Source organism: Pinus tabuliformis, chromosome X (assembly GCF_031772625.1).
Source record: "Pinus tabuliformis cultivar Carrire ecotype Pingquan chromosome X, CPIR1, whole genome shotgun sequence".
NCBI classification, from domain to species: Eukaryota; Viridiplantae; Streptophyta; class Pinopsida; order Pinales; family Pinaceae; genus Pinus; species Pinus tabuliformis.
The window spans coordinates 943884669-943905469 of NC_142308.1; positions in this window are offsets into that span (position 1 = coordinate 943884669).

Genomic DNA, 20801 nt, shown 5'->3' on the forward strand with positions numbered 1-20801 from the left:
GGGCTATTAGTTCAAGGTTAACTATCATGAACTCGTAAAGCGTTAGTGGATTGTCGAATAATCCTTTAAAGGCATGACAATCTATATCATGAACTCGTAAAGCGTTAGTGGATTGTCGAATAATCCTTTAAGGCATGACAATCTAATGTGTATGTGACATCCAATCTCAAAACACTTTATAAGATAATAATGGCCGTAAGCAATAAATGTGTAATGAAAAAGATGTAACTTATTTCAAAGAAACTCGGTTCCCTTCATTATATTAAGTCACAAAAGTTAAAACAGTCTTCAACAAATTCTCTATATTATCTACTATATAAATTCATACCATTTCTAAAACCAAATACAACACTACAAGAATTCTCACTATTCTATATATCTTCATATTTATTAAATCTTCTTATTCATTAAATGCAATATATGTCACTAATAATTTTGCAAAATAAAATAAAGTGACTAGTATCGAAGTGAAAAGTCACTCCATGTGTATTGTAAAACTATGTGGAAGCATAATTACATAATTAATTGCATTGAGATATGTAATAACTTCATGGTACCCACATATAAGCTGATGTTTTACAAACCTACTAAATGTTTGACCATAAAGAGTTTGCAAATGATAAACGCAATTGGCACTTTTTATGTCAGAAATAACAAATAAAAGATCTTTTAAGGATGTGAATATATGCCCCAACTATAGCTAACCTGCACCGTTTTAAGGATTGCTTTGAGGTTCACGCAAAAATGTTGGTGACACTGTATCATTATTCATGGATAATATTTTTTATTAGGTTAGCTTGGATGGTTAGAAGGGTTTAATGATATTTTAATATTTGATATTTGGTTAGTTTGGATAGTTGAAAGGGTTTAATGATAACTTTTTCATCAAGGTTCAAGTCCCATAATATAAATACGTTGATAATCTTGAAAAAAAGTTTTATATACGAGCTACTGAAAAATATATAAATAAAGAAAGAAAATGTCAATCTAAAATGTATTGTTGACTAAAATTTGCCAATATTTTCCGAAGAAAAGATGTGTTGCTGCCCACTAGTAATTGCCCATTGCACCTGTTTAGAGACCGACAACATATTTTCTCATAATTAGTGGCTCAAATAGAAAGCTAAATGCATGTAAACAAATTCACCTGTTTAGAGACCGACAACATATTTTCTCATAATTAGTGGCTTAAATAGAAAGCTAAATGCATGTAAACAAATTCAGCATATCATATAGTTATTCACATTCCTCCAAATTTGTAAACAAAATATCCCATTTCGTTGCCGTGATTTGATTTGAACCCTAAACAAAATATGTCTTCCGTTGCCGGGATTTGAACTCCGGTCCTCTGGGCGACAGAACGAGGTATCCTAATTGGAGTGTATGACAATTATTCTAAATGTTGTTTTCTTTATAAACTATTGACATATGTTATCAGAGTGACGCAGCAGAAGCATGGTTGGCCATAGCTTAGAGGTTACAGGATCAAAACTTGTCTCTGAAATTTAGATCAGTTTAAATCCATTTGTTTTTTCTGATTTATAATTTAAAAACAAATTTATAATTTAAATATAAAACAAAGGGTATTTCCATTTGTTTTTTCTAATTTATAATTTAAATATAAAACAAACTGTGGTCAAAAGGGTATTTATTTAAATCCATTTGTTTTTATTTAAATATAAAAAATTCAATTGAAATCCATTTGTTTTTATTTAAATATAAAAAATCAATTGAAATCCATTTGTGTTTTTTCTAATTTTTAATTTAAATACAAAACAAACGGTGGTTAAAAGGGTATTTATTTAAATCTATTTGGTAACAAACTGTGATTAAAAGAATATTTATTATTTATTTAAATCTATTTTTTTTCTAATTTATAATTTAAATATAAAACAAACTGTGGTCAAAAGGGTATTTATTTAAATCCATTTATTTTCATTTAAATATAAAAAATCAATTGAAATGAATTGTTTTTTCTAAATTTTAATTTAAATATAAAACACACTCTGTTTAAGAGGGTATTTATTTAAATCTATTTGTCAACCAATTGTGGTTAAAATGATATTTATTATTTATTTAAATCCATTTGTTTTCATTTAAATATAAAATAAACTAGTTAGGTATGGAAATATATGCAGCTTCTATTTTGTTTATGTAAATATAAAACATATATTTATTTTACTGTTCAAATTTATCTATAATTTAAATATAAAACAAAAGGCTGTTAAAGGGTATTTATTTAAATCTATTTGTTATTTAAATATAAAATAAACTAGTTAGGTATTAGATGTAGCTTTTATTTTGTTTATTTAAATATAAAACATATATTTATTTTTGTTGAATTTAAGTCTGTGATCCATGTGGAGTTTAAAGAGAAGAGTTTTTGGTGAAAATCACTTCGTAATTTAATTGTCTACGCCTTTCGAACCAACAAGTGTGGTTCATCGTTAAGACGGTTGAAGAACCAGATCATGGCTACAAGTTAAATAGAGAGAGCAAATCATGCAACGACTATATCCCAGTAAACAAGTGTGGTTCATTGTCAAGACAAGTTGAAGAACTAGATCATGGCTACAAGTTAAATAGAGAGAGCAAATCATTCAACGACTATATTCTAGTCAACAAGTGTGGTTCATCATCATGACAAGTTGAAGACCCAGATCATGGCTACAAGTTAAATAGAGAGAGCAAATCATTCAATGGCTATATAGTAAACGACTATTGGACCCGTAATTGGACTGGACCAAGAGATAGGGACAAGGAAAAATAATTAATTAATAAATTATTTTTGTTATATTTATTTCTATTTATGATTAAAAGTAACCATTCATATTTACTTAAATTGAGTATAAATCAATAACTAATTAATGGACTTTTTTATTATTTAAAACTATATAAACTATATACAAATCTTATATTATTATTATTATTATTATATGAAATAATAAGAAAAATTAATAAATGTTTATTAAATGGATAACTTAATTAGTTAGATAAATATTTGACTTAATACTAAATTGAAGGAATCTAATTATATCGAATATGTAGCAAAAAGCATTTGGAAAATAAATTAAAGTTATTGAAAATATTGTTGTTTCCAATTAGTTTGTTAATTCTCTTATGAATTTAGCCTTCTTGGTGAAAACCTAATTACTAACTTGCATTTAGTCAAACTAGCTTTACTCCCTAACGACTAGTTAATAGCTCTTTATATATATTTATTACAATGCCTGAATCTGGTTCATCTTGTCCTAAAGATGAACCACACTCGCTAGTTCTATATCTATTTATTACAATGCATGGATCCGGTTCCTCATCTTGTCCTAAAGATGAACCACACTGGCTGGTTCTATATCTATTTATTACAATGCCTGGATCTGGTTCCTCATCTTGTCCTAAAGATGAACCACACTAGCTAGTTGGAAATGCTTGGATGAGAATATCTCTTATGTGATTTTTACAGAAAGATGTTGTTTAATTATTATGGATCACGAAAGTCTAAATTCAAAAAAGTTTCTATAAAGTTAATTCAATTCTATATAATAAAAAACTTATACTATTATTATTATATGAAATAATAAGAAAAACTAATAAAAGAACTTATACTATTATTCCTATATGAAATAATAAGAAAAATTAATAAAAGTTTATTAAAGGGATAACTTAATTGGTTAGATAAATATTTGACTAAAAATATTTAAGGAGTCCAACTATATTAAACATGTAGCCAAAAACCATTTGGAAAATAAATTAAAGTTATTGAAGAATTATGAGAAAATATAGATGTTTCTGATTAATTTGTTAATTCCATTATTAATTTTATTTATTTATATTTGTTTCTATCTTTATAATACCATCATCTTTGTTTAGGTATAAAAATTTATATTTATTTATACATTATGACAATTAATTAAGGGGTAAATTTTTTTTAGTACCTATTCAAATAGAAACATCTTATCACTATTTTAGTCTAGAAGAAATGAAAGTGAACAACTAATAATAAAATAATAAACTAAAATACTAAATAAAAATCAAAGAGCAAAGAGAGAATAAAAAGGAAAACAAAAAACAGGGAAGACCACACTAAGAAGAACAACACAAGGGGCAGGGCGAGGTGGCTAGGATGAAAGGGCAGGGATCCAATAGCTGGTAATTTTCCAGTCGTCATCCCTATTGAGATTGCTTGGCTTTTTTTCAATTTCTATGGCCTCCTAAACTTCTGGTCATGAAAAGGCACAATCTTGGAAATAACACGGGCCTCCTCAATACATATGTGATGCTTAGTCTTTTATGTGTATTCTGCCAGGGTAGAAGACTGGGTCCTCCCATGTTTTATGCCTGCTGAGTGCTCATGAATCCTTTGATTAATAGAGTGCCTAATCTCACCAACATACTGGGTCCCACAGAAACAATGAATATATTTATTTTATTATACAAATTTATTATTATATGACTAAGATAAATTTATCTTAAGTGTAAATTTATTAAATATAAAAAGATATTAGTAAATTATTATCTTATTAATTAATTATTAATTATAGTTTCATATTTTATTAATCCTATGATTATTAAAATAATTTATTTTCCATTATACTTTTGTCAATTGGAAGGCATACATTTTTTTTTAGAGTTTTTTTATAAATTTATTTAAAAATAAATAAACTAAATTATAAATAAATTATTTTTTTTAAATATATTATATAATTAAGATAAATCTATCTTAATCTTAATTAAAATAAATCTATCTTAATCTTAATTAAAATCTTTGAGCTATATTTTCTTTAACCATTTTAAGATAGATCTAAGTTAGTTGTAATACTCAACTCCATAGAACTTGGAATTTTCAATTTACATAGATATAACATGCAATGGGCTTTTGTAGCATGTATCTATGTTTAAGGGCTAAAAGGATGTGATAGTCTTTTCTACTTTGTTTCTTATCAAGTTGTTCTCTACATCCATATAATTGGTTATCCATGAAACGATCTCAATGTAAGGAAATACAATTGGTCTAGTTACTACTCATGGAGACTAAGCCTTCTAATGGGTTGATACACCCCAACATCTAGATTTGTATTGCATGGTTGTAGTGGAAGTTCTAGATGAATTTCACCCTATTTATATAATTTGAGGCCTAATGCTTCAAAGTCTTCCTCATCCGTGTGTGGAGAACGTTTTAGGAGTCATGGAGTAATATTGAGTTGATCAAGGAGTGAGGAATGTAGATGATGGTTACAAAAGGAACTAGTAGTTGATTAGATATAGACTTTATGAATTGTTGTTTCTTTAAATCAAAATGAAGATATCTCCTCTTTCCCTCCCCCAAACTCCAAGTCAATGTTTAAAATGTGCCTCTATTTCAATGTCTGTTGAAATAACATGTTTGGAGCCTAATCCATTAGGGTTATCACAATATTCACTTTAACAAATATGAAGTCTTAAATGAATATGAGAAATCAACAAGTGTCAAGAATATTGTATTTATATATGTATCATAGGAATAAAATGTATTATATGTTTTTCTCAATTTGTGCATTCTAATAATGGTATTAGAGTAGGCCTCTCCTAGAAACCTATTAGATTTTCCTTTTTGAGCACATTAGATCTAACACTCTAATCAATCCTGAAGTCATCACACTAGTTTATATGCCTAGTTCCACTTTTCTCTACTTTATCCCAATTTTATCTATATGGGGTTTCATTCCACATGGTATGTGCATATGCCTCTCTCTTGTCTACTTCATTTCCACACCCATATATGTGAGTGTATCACATCCACGTGGTATCTCTTTCTGATGCATGCAAGAATAATATAAAGTAGTACTTGGCCTTTGTATAGTTGTTCCCTTTCGTGTGACACTTCCTGATGCAGGGCAAACCCTGCAAACCCAGAATCAAAATCAAATCCGATGCATGTAGAATGCATCTCAGTAAATGCTTAAATCTTCAGTATCTGGCAAATTTTCACACCTTTAACCTTCACTCTGCGTTGAGCGCTACAATTCAACACTTCTTAACCCATTTAAAAAAAAACAATCTAGATATTTGACCGCCATTAACAGTTGGTCACATAGTTTCACACCATCCCTTTCTACCTACAAATGCCATTCGATTTCAAGGTTCATTAAATCCAGAACCTTCAACTAATTCAAGTCTATTCTTTTAATTGAAGCCGAGCGCCCCGTCTTCAGACAGATTTATCCAATCTTCAATATTACAGCGCCACAGATTCCAGATACTCCTCTTCAAACAGATCGGTTCTCAACAATAAACCGAATTTAAAAACTCTGCACAATCTCAGCAACTCGCCCTCTTTTGATGATGCTATCGCTCAAATCCACATCTTCGAGGTTCCTGTCTATTAAACAATGCGCCCTTCAAGTCGACTCAACAAAGCCGATATGCAATTACCCAACTTAAATTCAATTCGACCCTTTTTCTAAGATTATTGATCCTCTTTTTATTTTCCGTCTTTTCCATCATGTGCAATCTTCAATGTGAATTAATCGGCAATTGCAATCACGGGATTGAGTGCCACAACCCCGTTTGAACCACAGTTCCGATCGATATAATCGCCGACCGGAGATCACATGCAATCTCTCCTGTTCTGATTCGATTACAATTGTCACAGTTCCGATCCTATGAATCGGAAATCAAAGGTTGGAGATCACCGATCCCATGCAAATTTGATATTACTACAACTTTCACAATTCTAAATTGCTCCATCACTCCAATGCGCACCGATATGATATCAAACACTGTTTAAAGAGATTCAACTCTGACATACGCCAAATCCACAACGCCGATGTAATTCTCCGCTGCTCCGATCCGATCCAATCGGAAATTGGAAATTAGAGATCGCTGATCTGATGCGATACCGCTTGCCACAGTTCTGATTCGATTCAATTTCAAATCCAGCTTATAACGCTTCGTGTTCACCCAAAGGGTTCTGTCAATGTTTTGACATTAAATTCTTTGTATTGAGGACTTTTCTATGAACAATCTCGACTATTGTTCGATTCACATCAACACGGAAATTCATATAATTAAATACACACACAGAACCGCCACTATATCAATCAAATCAATACATAGCTCATCCTTGAGAACTCGATTTATCTGTACCAGGATTCTAATTGAAAGAATTTCCATACGCTATGCTTTGGTTCCACCTCATTCAATCATAATTTCAACAGACCTTCAACAGAACGCTCATACAAAACAGTTAAACATTGTTTTAAATCACCACCGATCTTTTTCGTGATCGATGTTCGATCAACAAGCTCGCATTATTAACAAGTGTATAGAAACACACACGCATCGCAATCACTTCAAACAATTACATAGAGAAGAACCCTGTCCAAACTCCACAACTCATCGTATAATAATACATTCAATATTTATTAAAATCACAATAAAACAGCAGAACAATCCTCGGCCTTTGGCCCATTACACCATGAATCAGATTTCTGTCAAACAAAAAATCCACCACCCCTCAGAGCCCTCCTCAACCTTTCCAACCTTTTATTATTAACTAGCTCCTAAAAACAATGCTAACGCTATCTCCTTTTTTTAAAAGATTAAACAGAATTAAGCTATTTTATAGCTTCTCGATCACATCTATACAAACAAATCTTATCACTAATATAAAATAAGACAGTCTCTGATTTATTACAATTCTAAAACTATTTGAGGAATCCAACCTCCTCAGCAAATCGATTTTGACCAACAGTAAATAAATTTCATTGGATTTAACCACAACATGTGGACAAATCTCCACATTGCTGGCTAATGCCGATGCTCCTGCATCAGACTCCCGAAGTTTAAATTAACCATGATCTCCTGATCATGCAATTTTGTTCCATGTCCTCCTGGATCCCATACTTGGTTTGATAATTTGTCCTTGGTTACTGCTATTGTTGTTTGTCCTTCAAGTCTCCATCCTTTATGCTGTAATGCCTCACTATCTACTGTTGTCCTTTTCGCATATTTTGCTGCTGTTTTGCTCATTCTAATTTGCAATTTCCAATTCCCTTCACCTGTACCATTTCTTCCAGCCAATCTTCCTTTCTTCTTTTGTCTTGTATTTGTTTTACTGGAATGCTGTAGTATGAGTTTCCATAACTCATCCAATTCTTTGTCTATTTCACTTCCCATGTGCTGAATACTATTCTGCTGCAACTGATTTTGTTCTTGAATTAGAACATCATAATCTTTGTGCCAAAAATCTTCCATATACATTTCTGGAATGTACAAATGCCTTTTCCCAGGTTCTTCTTTTGGGTTCTCATTCATGACTTCATCATTCCTTGTTTCAAATTCCAGCATACCTTCCATTAATCCAATTTGTTGTTCTTGGTTCAGATTGACTTCACACTGCCCTTTTCCTGCATGTCAATCTTCATCAAAATTAATCAACTCAATAAACACAAATGCTTTACCTGGCTTCCTCATCAAAAGATTCGACTTATACCACAAATCTGCCATCTCATCTGGAAGTTCTCTCAAAAGTTCTGTACAATCTGCAATATCTGTCTTTAATCCTCCTTCACTCTGGCTTTCTTCAAGATCAATGATCTTCAATGACTCAGTGTATCTTTTGAATTCAAAAATTCTTTTGCCATCCTCCTTATTATGCATATGATTATGAGTAGTCATTTCTTCAACAGTCTTCAATAACTGTTTGTCTTTCCTCAAGTCAATGTGACCTGCAACCACACAACAACCTTCAGTTTTCGAAATACAATACCTTCCATTTTCTTTTGATGCTTCAAGCACCAATCCCCCATCATAGATCTTTTGGATTTCAGCGGATCCTTCTTGCGGTGACTTCAAATCAATATGAATTAGTTCTAGTTTCCTGAATTCGTTCATCAGTTTGCCATTCAACCTCTGTTGCAATAGCTTCCACTTCACCCTTTTCTTCAGTCTCCATCTATATCTTCGGTCTTCACTTATCTTTCTTTGTACAGCCAGACCAATTTGGTTCTTCATTCTGCTGCCAGCTTCTATACTTCTGCAATTTGATAACTTCCTCCAATTCACTCTCATGTAGCTGACCATTCCTTCCAAATTTCTGATTACTTCCATCTTGCTGAGTTAATATTTCTGTCTCCTTCATGCCTTTGAGGACATAACTCCCTTGTTGCTCTTGATCTTTCATCTCACCTTCAAATAATCGCTGCTCAATTTCTCTAATTTCAGCATCATATTTATTAATGTTGTCTTCCACACCTTTTCCTCCATCAGGTTCTGTAAGCTTTGTTTCTCATTTGGGTTCCTCGAGTAATCTTTCCAAGAATTCTATCTCCTTGTGGAATCTCTCCAACAGATCATCACAATTTCCATTCTCAGCTTCATTCTTTTCTTGGCAATCCTCCTGAGTTAACCTGCTTTCTATATCGTCATGTTGCAAGCATCTTTCATCAATTCCATTAAACAAATTCATTGGTTTACCTTCTTGTAGTACCACTATGAAATTTTCATTGGACTGCTGATCTATATCAACCTCATCTGATTGTTTCACCCCAAACAGAATTTCATCTATGAACTTCTTCTGTTGCAATAGATTAACGCCTTCTTCCTCTAAAAGGGATTCACCATCATACTTTACCTCAAAAGCTTCATTTCTAGTTGTGACAATTTCATCAGGCTGTCCATCATCCTCTACATATCCTGCAAACATACACAAACTGTAAGAATCAAAATCACAAGGCTTCATTGCCTCATCTGCTTTCCTTGTCAACATATCTTCGAATTGTTCTGAACTATGCCAATAGTCCATGAGATATTCAGCTGATCTCTCATTATCCTCTTCACCCAACATTTCACCTTGTTCTGGTCTACAAATGGAAACTTCCATTTCTGCTTCTACTTCTATGAGTTTCTCTGATTCCTCTTGAGCGCTCAATATTTGCTCAATCTTTCTCAATTCTTCTGCTATCTGTAACTTCACTTGCTGATTTCTCCTTTCCCGTAGTCTTGGCCATTTTACTCTTTTCCTCATGGTCCAAACACTTTTCTGCAGCATCTTCATCAATATTCCAATCTGAAAATCTATCTCAGCTTTCTCTCGGTCAATCTCTTCTTGACTCATCTTCATGCCATCTACTTTGGCATCTTCCCTTCTGCTGTGGCTTCTTTGTGAACTTCGGCTATGATTATCTGTAGTCATTTTCTGCTCCTCTATTTCCATGAGCTCCTCACTCCTCTGCAACAAGCCTCTGCAACAGTAACCCCTTCTGCTGCCACTTACCTCACTAAGCTCTCCTCACTCAGTCTTTTGGTAAGCACGATCCCCTATCTGGAATCTTCTTCTGAGCAACACCTTTGCTCCCTATAGGCTTCTGCAATCTCTCACTTTCTCTTCCGAAGACACTTCAATTGTCCTCTCTGTCCAATCTCTTGTTGGATTCTACAGGTTCACTGCCACTTCTAAGGATTTTCCTTATTCTGCTTTTAAGAACGCATCTGGTTCTTCTCTCACAGCTTCTCTTGATTTATATTGCTGCAGTCTTCATTCTTTCTTAAGTTGTCACTTGTGTTTTGAATGGATTTCCTCTCTTCTGTAATCTGGTACTAAACTTCATTCAGAAAACAAACATATTCAATTTCAACAGAGCCAAGCTCTGATACCAAAAATTGATGCAGGGCAAACCCTGCAAACCCAGAATCAAAATCAAATCCGATGCATGTAGATTGCATCTCAGTAAATGCTTAAATCTTCAGTATCTGGCAAATTTTCACACCTTTAACCTTCACTCTGCGTTGAGTGCTACAATTGAACACTTCTTAACCCATTTAAAAAAAAACAATCTAGATATTTGACCGCCATTAACGGTTGGTCACACAGTTTCACTCCATCCCTTTCTACCTACAAATGCCATTCGATTTCAAGGTTCATTAAATCCAGAACCTTCAACTAATTCAAGTCTATTCTTTTAATTGAAGTCGAGCGCTCCGTCTTCAGACAGATTTATCCAATCTTCAATATTACAGCGCCACAGATTCCAGATACTCCTCTTCAAACAGATCGGTTCTCAACAATAAACCGAATTTAAAAACTCTGCACAATCTCAACAACTCGCCCTCTTTTGATGATGCTATCGCTCAAATCCACATCTTCGAGGTTCTTGTCTATTAAACAATGCGCTCTTCAAGTCGACTCAACAAAGCCGATATGCAATTACCCAACTTAAATTCAATTCGACCCTTTTTCTAAGATTATCGATCCTCTTTTTATTTTCCGTCTTTTCCATCATGTGCAATCTTCAATGTGAATTAATCGGAAATCGCAATCACGGGATTGAGTGCCACAGCCCCGTTTGAACCACAATTCCGATCGATATAATCGCTGACCGGAGATCACATGCAATCTCTCCTGTTCTGATTCGATTACAATTGTCACAGTTCCGATCCTATGAATCGGAAATCAGAGGTTGGAGATCGCCGATCCCATGCAAATTTGATATTACTACAACTTTCACAATTCTAAATTGCTCCACCACTCCAATGCGCACCGATATGATATCAAACACTGTTTAAAGCGATTCAACTCTGACATACGCCAAATCCACAACGCCGATGTAATTCTCCGCTGCTCCGATCCGATCCAATCGGAAATTGGAAATTATAGATCGCTGATCTGATGCGATACCGCTTGCCACAGTTTTGATTCGATTCAATTTCAAATCCATCTTATAACGCTTCGTGTTCGCCCAAAGGGTTCTGTCAATGTTTTGACATTAAATTCTTTGTATTGAGGACTTTTCTATGAACAATCTCGACTATTGTTTGATTCACATCAACACGGAAATTCATATAATTAAATACACACACAGAACCACCACTATATCAATCAAATCAATACATAGCTCATCCTTGAGAACTCGATTGATCTATACCAGGATTCTAATTGAAAGAATTTCCATACGCTATGCTTTGGTTCCACCTCATTCAATCATAATTTCAACAGACCTTCAACAGAACGCTCATACAAAACAGTTAAACGTTGTTTTAAATCACCACCAATCTTTTTCGTGATCGATGGTCGATCAACAAGCTCGCATTATTAACAAGTGTATAGAAACACACACGCATCGCAATCACTTCAAACAATTACATAGAGAAGAACCCTGTCCAAACTCCACAACTCATCGTATAATAATACATTCAATATTTATTAAAGTCACAATAAAACAGCAGAACAATCCTCGGCCTTTGGCCCATTACACCATGAATCAGATTTCTGTCAAACAAAAAATCCACCACCCCTCAGAGCCCTCCTCAGCCTTTCCAACCTTTTATTATTAACTAGCTCCTAAAAACAATGCTAACACTATCTCCTTTTTTTAAAAGATTAAACAGAATTAAGCTATTTTATAGCTTCTCGATCACATCTATACAAACAAATCTTATCACTAATATAAAATAAGACAGTCTCTGATTTATTACAATTCTAAAACTATTTGAGGAATCCAACCTCCTCAGCAAATCGATTTTGACCAACAGTAAATAAATATCATTGGATTTAACCACAACATGTGGACAAATCTCCACATTGCTGGCTAATGCCGATGCTCCTGCATCACTTCCTCCAACCTCTACAAAATTAGCCCAAACATAAAAGGGTTCCAAGATTATATAAAAAAACTCAAACATGTGCTCTAATTTTATTGCATCTACAACTCTATAGTGATCCCTCTCTCCATATCAATTCAAGCTTACTAACTCTTCCCATTTTGGTAATGGTGCACCCATTTATGAGTCCATCTCCTTTATTTGGAAGCGGAAGTGTGTTTTCCATGTATTACTGTTTCTCCTCCTACTCCACCTGAATTTGTTACGATGGATCCCTCCATTAAAGACTCATATGATAATTTTGGTCATAATACAGTTAAAGCTTTCTCCATCCATTGTAGCTTCACTTGGTTTTAAGAATGGATCTTTAACAGCTTGCGTGGTTTCTAATGGTTATAGGTATAACACTAGAGGCATAACTTACCATTATATGGGGATCTCATAAAGTAGGCTCAAATCTATTCTCACAGGTAGTGATTGCGAAGATGCTTACATTAATGGTTAACAGAATTGAACATTTTCAGCTATTTTAGTGTGTCAAGTTGGGGGATTATGTAGGGTTCACTTCCTAAGAAGGAGGGTGAAGATGAGAGATGAAGGTCACATTTTACAACTTAAATCAAATTTCATGGGATTGGATTCCCATCTACCCCATGGCCATGGCTACAAAGAGTATAGCCTTTGAACCCATGCCTCATAGGAAGGCCAATTCAACCCTTTAGACTTTCATAAACATTGCTTGAATTTTGATAACAATCTCTTTCCATTAAATTATAGATGATATAATTTGTTTTTCTGTGTGGTTCATGGTCATCGGATATTGGTGACTCGCTACATCCACAGAATATTTTTCTAGGCAGAACCACCCAAAGAGATCACTTCCTACTAGCTCAAACATGGATCTTGACCCTGAAAGTGTTGATAGAATTAAACTCATGACCTCTCAATAGAATAGGTGCTTAACAATGGGGACTCCATCAATTGAGCTAACCGTCAGGGATATCAAATGATACAAATTGCAATTTATTATTCTAACTATTTCCAATATGAACTATTGGAGTAATCATGATGGCCATATAATGAGGAGCTATTCTTGGGGTGCCAAAAATGAGCTTGTTCATTCCATGTAATGCCCGAATTGTTTGACAAGCAATATTTGGAGTGTTCATGTGAACATGATTGGCAGGTTTTGTTTATATTCATTGTTGTAAAGGTTTACTTCTTGTATTCTTCTTACTACACCTGATAGCATTTTCTTCATACAAAGAAACATGACCACTTCTATTGGAATTGCATGGTTCTAGTCTATTTTTTTGAATATAGGGGAATGTGTCATTATTCATATAGTCACTCTTGAAGATTAGTTTACATTTAACATTATAAAGAATGGTAACTTGCAAATATATCTTTATCAGTTTATTGGTTAAATTGAATTATAAACATGTACATTTTCAATAGAATCCAACACCCTCATGAAGTTGGCCAAATAGAGGATCATAGTTTTGATCTTTGTTCTTATGAGAACTGTGGATGTATTTTTTTCTTATCACCTTATATCTAATAGGGAGGGAATAAGATCAATTATTGACAGTTAGACTTCAAGTTTCAAAGTCGATCAATCGAGTAGGAACAAGAAACGTTGAACCATAACCTAAACCAAAACCTCAAGCCAAAGTTAGAGCTATATCTAGAGCCATATTCCATGATATGACATCAATATGTAGTATTTTTTAAACCACCATTCAATAGAAGGATTATACATTTTTCTAGAAAACATATTGTGGTCATCTTCAAATGACCATTTTCGAGCACTTACAATTCACAAAAGACATCAAATTCAAGCTCAATTAGGAAATATTTCAAGAACTACTGAGCCTTGGCGCCAAGTTTTGGAGTTTGGAACATATTCAAAATATCATTTATGAGCACTTCTAATTAGAAGAAGACATCAAGTTCTATCCAAATTAGGAAATTTTTTTCAGAACTAATAATCCTTAGAGCTTAGTTCTAGAATTTATGGTATTCATTAAACCACCATTTAATAGAAGAAATCATCTTTTCCTAGCCATTTGGTTGGTGGTCATCCCAAAACCACCAAATTCATAAACCACATCCAGTCATTAACAATTGTCCACTTCCATATTACAACTCTCTAATTGGACTCACATACACCCAATTTAGATTTGGGGTGGGGGGGTCGGGGGGGGGGGGGGTAGGAAACCTAATCTATTAGGGATATCATATTATTCACTTGAGGAAATATGAATAATCTCAAGTGAATTAGAATATTCATCAAAAGTCTAAGGGACCTTGGAAAATGAATCCAAAGATCAAGAATATTGTATTTATATATGTATGCTATGAATAAAATGTATCACATCCCTATCTCATTTTGTGCATTTTAATAGAACTAAATTTTTGGATAGTTAGTTAGGGTAATTAGTTCATGCTCATATTTTTTTTATACCAAACAATTTGAGAAAGGAACTTATTTCCATGTGTGAAAGTTTAGAAGTCTGGATAATAGCAAGGATAATCAATGTGAGGCTAACTTCAAGGATTCATCCTCTCATTAAGCATCAAGTCAGGTAGGTCCTTTATATAACTAATTTTAATAATTACATTTGAGTTACTATAGACATAATTAGGGATATAGTTACATTATTTTCCAAATCAATCTATTAATAGTCCATACCAACTGTAGGATTATTTTTATTTGCAAAAGAACTAGTGAATTCAATTTGAAACATTCACTGAGTTTTTATTTGTAGGCATTGGAAGTGCTAGTCGACCTTGTTGACTAGACCCAACATTGGAACCTAGTCGAATGTCTAAGTTAGAATGTAAGTCAATTGATCACGTAGTGGGGTCAATCAACCAAGATAGTTAGACAATTATAACTAACTTGTAACTAAATATCATATATAAATAGCTTGTTATTGTAAAATATATGTGGATAAAGATTAGGAGGAATTACTGTAAGTGTTATGGTGCATTAATAAAGAAGCTTATTTGTTGGTCTACCACTACCTATGTTTGATCTCCTTTTATGTGTATAATAATTCATATTGTTATGTCAATACATTATCAATAACTTATCACAAGTCCCTATATTACAACATTGATCTCATTGTCAGTATCTCTTGAACCCGAGCTTGAGTAAATATGCATACTTAGATGTTGAGTTTCAAAGATATTCATGAGTGGTGGGAGAGAAAAATTGAGAACTATCTCAAGAACTACACTAGAATAAATTGACTAATGACAAGAGAAGCAAATGTCCAAGTCTTCATAGATGCCCATAAAATATTTCTAGAAGCCACCTTGGAAGAAATTCTATGATACATTAACCATGCTACTAATGAATATATTGATGGATGACTAGAAGTTAATGTTAAAAATCATGAACAAAGAACAAATAAATTTATATGAGTGGGTTGAAAAAAATTATAATGATTAATGTGAAGAGTAAGAAGTAGAAGAAAGAATGTCAATCGACAAAAATGAAAGGATATTTCATGACAATTTCTTATGCACCATACCATCTCTCCTATGTAAATTTTTTCTAGACAAAGGAGTTAGTGATATAGTTTAATACTAATCGCCATCAAATACTCCACCAACAAATACTAATTGGGACCACAAACAATAAAATTAGGAAAAAAATATTAGAATCCAACTATAAATGTATAAAAGAAATTTGTGATTATTTTTTAAGCAAATGAAATTAGTAATTATGATAACTATCATTGATTTCAAGTAAGTCAAGACTGGCTATGGGGGGGTCATCAATTTGTGAGATACCTTAGTCCATGTTGAATGAATCAAATACATTAAATAATATGATGTGAACATTAAGGAGGAAGTGGATGGAAAGGGAATATATGCTAAAAGAAGCATCAAAGTGAAATACTACACATCAAATGAAGTATCATAAACCTTTAGTTGATATTCAAAAATTGAAAAGGACAAAAGATAGAGAAAGTGAAAGAAATGTGTAACACAAATGAAGCCTAAACATTAGGAGTAAAGAAACTCTAGGAATGGGTGGTCAATGCACTAGACTCATCTAAGATTGATAGGTACCAACTAGATATGAGAGGGCCTACCCCAACAATTCTTATGATCAGTAACAACTTGCAGTTGGTTGTGGTAGCAGATGGCACTAGTAAAGATTAAATAAAATTTCTATTCCTTAAGATGCAATTCCCCATACTCGTTAATTCCTCAACCAAAGATTAAATCTAGATATTGAGCCCTCTCCAATGTCATATAGATTCAATTCATAAGGAAAATTGCATGATAGACTATTGATCAAAATACCATTGGTAGATCAAATCTATGTAGGAAAATAAGATGGTGAGAATCTCACACTCCACATCAAGGATCTCATGGACATACCCCCACCAATATTGGCTATTGAAGAAGAATATTCAAAGTCGACAAAATATTTGGAGTGAACCAACATGTCCCCAAGAAGGGAAGTTCGTTGAATATAAGCATAAGGCTTGCTAGACAAATCAAGATGGTCCACAAGACAAGGAAGCTGAACTCATAACATGAACTAAAGTAATATTGACATAAGTAGGAAATTAAACTTATAAAATTTAGTAGTCCACATAGTTGTCTCACTCAAAAAGCCAACATGTGAAAATCACTCATCCTTCTTTCCCATAGAAGTGACACATTAAATATAAAATGGGCATAAACAACATCCAAATATATAAAGGTGATAAAGAACCAAAACATCATTTGCTTTTATATGAAAAGTTTGGGAATCATTAGACATTAATGGCCCACTTTGATGGCACCATTAGAAATAAAGCACTGACTTGGTTCATGAATTTCATGGAGAATCAAACAAGAAGCAAGTCAGGGATAAAATCCAACTCTTATCCTTCTTTAAAGTGCAATATGGCAAACGCCTTGTTTCTTAGATATTTAAGTAAACAAAGAAATGACCAAGAGAAACAATGAGAGGACATGTTAAGAGATTTAAGGATTTTTTAAGTTAAATTTCTTTTCACATAGACGAACAACTCCTGGTGTAGTGGTATGTATCAATTCTAAACAAAAAATCAAAGGACCACTGCACATTCATGGCATTAATTCATATGAGGAAGCATTGCAAAAATAATAAGACATAGAAACTAACAATAATTGGCCTTCAATGCCATTATTTTTTACTAACAAGAACTTAGAAGAAAAGTTGGAAATTCTTTAGCAATCACTGAGAAGTTTGGCCATCCAAAGAAACAAACTATGGTGCATGAGGACCATACAAAAGATGATTGTAAATATGTATATATATTTGAAAAATAACTAGAAGTGAACATAATTCAATCATAATTACTCTATGAGATTTGTTAATCTCTGAAAAAATCATAGTACAAGAGCTTATCCCACACATTCTAAAAATGGAAAAACCAAAATTGTATGCAATCTATGGGAAACCAAGCCATTCAATGCAAGAATTTAATTTGAATGGTTGGAACAAAACTAATTATCACATAATATATCATACACAGACAAAAATCAAAATACACAAAAAAAATTAATTGCTATAAAGGGCATGAAGGATATCAAGGAAGAAGAGGTAGAGGAGGAAGGTTCACAAAAGGTGGAAGAGGTCTAAGAAGAGGATGATTGTAATATTTTGTATGTTGGAAAGAAGATCACCTTTCCCTCGATTGTCTATTGAAAGAATGAACTGACTTAAAATATTATAACGTATGTGGTGTAGGCAATAACTCTTTAGAGGATTTAATAATTATTTTGGACAAAATATGAATAAGAGAAATAGAAATCTAGTACATATAATCTCTAAATATCAAGTCTTGAATTATAAACCTACATGTCATGAAAACTTAGGAGTTGGCCAACAAAACCATATGCAAGGGACATTCCTAGTCAACTAATAAAGAATAAAAGTTTGTACCTCATTTCAGACCAAGAGAAATGACTAGGACATGAGGCATTGTAATTCTTCAAAAATAAGGAATACGATGGTGCTTTAGACATGGATACACAATGGAAGAAATTCCGCATTTACTTAAAGAGAAATTGTCGGTTGGTGTATTTCTTGAATTTCTCAACAATTTGAATGAAAGAGGAACATATATTATATAAAAACACGTTCGATTTGTCGTAGAATAAGATGCAAAATGATTATGGTCCACAAGTAGACTTAGAATCTTGGAATGAAGATAACAAAAAAATTAGAAAGTTAATTTAAAGAATGAAGACAATGTTGGTTGGACAACTAATTTGTTAGGGTTACTATGGACACATGTGAACTGTCATGGAAGTCCAAGAAATCTCTTGGGATATGAAACCAAGGGTTATACAATATGTATTACTATGTACATTTTGTTAATAGAATGCATTTCACATTTATATGAATCTATCAATCAATATTGTGTGAGTTTAACATGGTATCAGATAAAATGTACTCCTACCCTACTTAACGTTTGTGAGACATACTTTTGTGGCCTTCTTAGAAATCAAATTGATTTTTGGTCTAATCAACTTGAGCGCTTTCCCACTCTCAGTCTATCCCTTTACCTATCATATTGCAGACATGCCTATCCCTTGGAAAACACAAGGCAATTTCATTTACCTTCAGATTATTATAACGAGGCCATAAATTTGCTCGAAAAATGGTGGAAATTCCAGTATGATTTTTGCCAAAATACAACAGAAATTTTGGGAAATTTCGGTTATAGTTGTCAAAATTCAGAATTTTGGGTGAAGAGGGAGTTTTTGATTGTGTTGAATCCATTTTCACCATAAAAAAATGATTCAAATGCTCCTATGATAAGATTTTTTGAAAAGAAATCGCCAGATTCTCAACTAAAAATAACTTTCTGAGAGAATTTGTGGCCTTGATAGGCTACACCTTTAACTTTTTTCCAATTTTATCACCTCAATGGCTACCTAACATTCGTACTCGCTATAAATTTGCTGGACTATGGTACAACATCAAATTTTATCCATTCTTGTAATAATTAGATGGAAGTTTTTGGTTTCCTTGCTTAACCTTTGCTTTTGACACTCACTGTAAAATTGCTCCATAGCCTCAACCTACATTTTTTCCTATACATAATGCTCTATCAGTGTCTAGACACTCTCAAGTCTCCAGACCTGTCAAGTATGCCCCTCATCTACTACATTGTCAAAAACCTCTTTGCTCATAAGTTTTACCTAGCTCTCGTTGCTCCTCATGATTTTTTTCTCCTGGTATCCCAATCAGTTTCCCAAGTAAGTGTACCATTCATATTACCTCATGGATGAACTTTATAAGGAACTTGTACATTTTTTTGGATGCCATTGTTCTTCCCACCATGTATCCCAAGTAAGCTGTATCATTTTGAATCTTACAACCAGCTTAAATGAACGTACAAGGGCCAGCTTGGTAGTGTTAGCATTTGTAAATATTATACTTACATAGCATGTGGGAATTAGCACTTAGGTATACCTCATTGTTCTTGAATATTTGGTTGTAGAGGTTTTGGAACTTACTGGTAATGCTTCCTAGGATAACAAGAAGAATGTTATAGCCCCTAAGCATATTCAACTTCTTTTTCGTAATGATGAGGTTCTGAGCGAAGTTGTCGGGTGTGGTAACCATTTCCAAAGCCACGAGAGGAGGAATGGTGATGCTTGCTGAAAAAACAACAGTATTGAAAGAATGCGTAAAATTAAGGAGAGCGCTTCACCATGAAGACCAAGTCTAGTTTTCATTCTTTGTACAACTGACGGAGAAGCCTGAGTTCTACCTTGATTTTCTTTGCACCAAGTTCGAACTGTAGTATATTTTGGCTATGGAGATGGTCGCCTTCTCATCTCTAGGGAATAGTGAAATTTACATTCAAGGATTTGGATAATTTGACATCCTATAACAAAACTTTCAAAGTGTTTTAAGAAAATTAGTATACTTTGTATGTCTTGTCCAATGCTTTCCATTTTCTCGAGCTATTTATGCAATGTAGGGTGGTTATGTCTAAATTGAAATATGAATTTTACGGATTAATATTTTCCCCTTTCCTTTGAAACATTAATATTTCTTGTCTGTTAGTTCCATTTGCAAATCAATATATATAGTTTATTGCAATCCGAGAATAAAAGTTTTTGTTTGTAGGTTTATTTCATTTGAATGAAAAGTACTTGTGGGTGTAGGTGAAAACCCGCCAACTGAAGGACGAAGACAAGCTACAAAATTA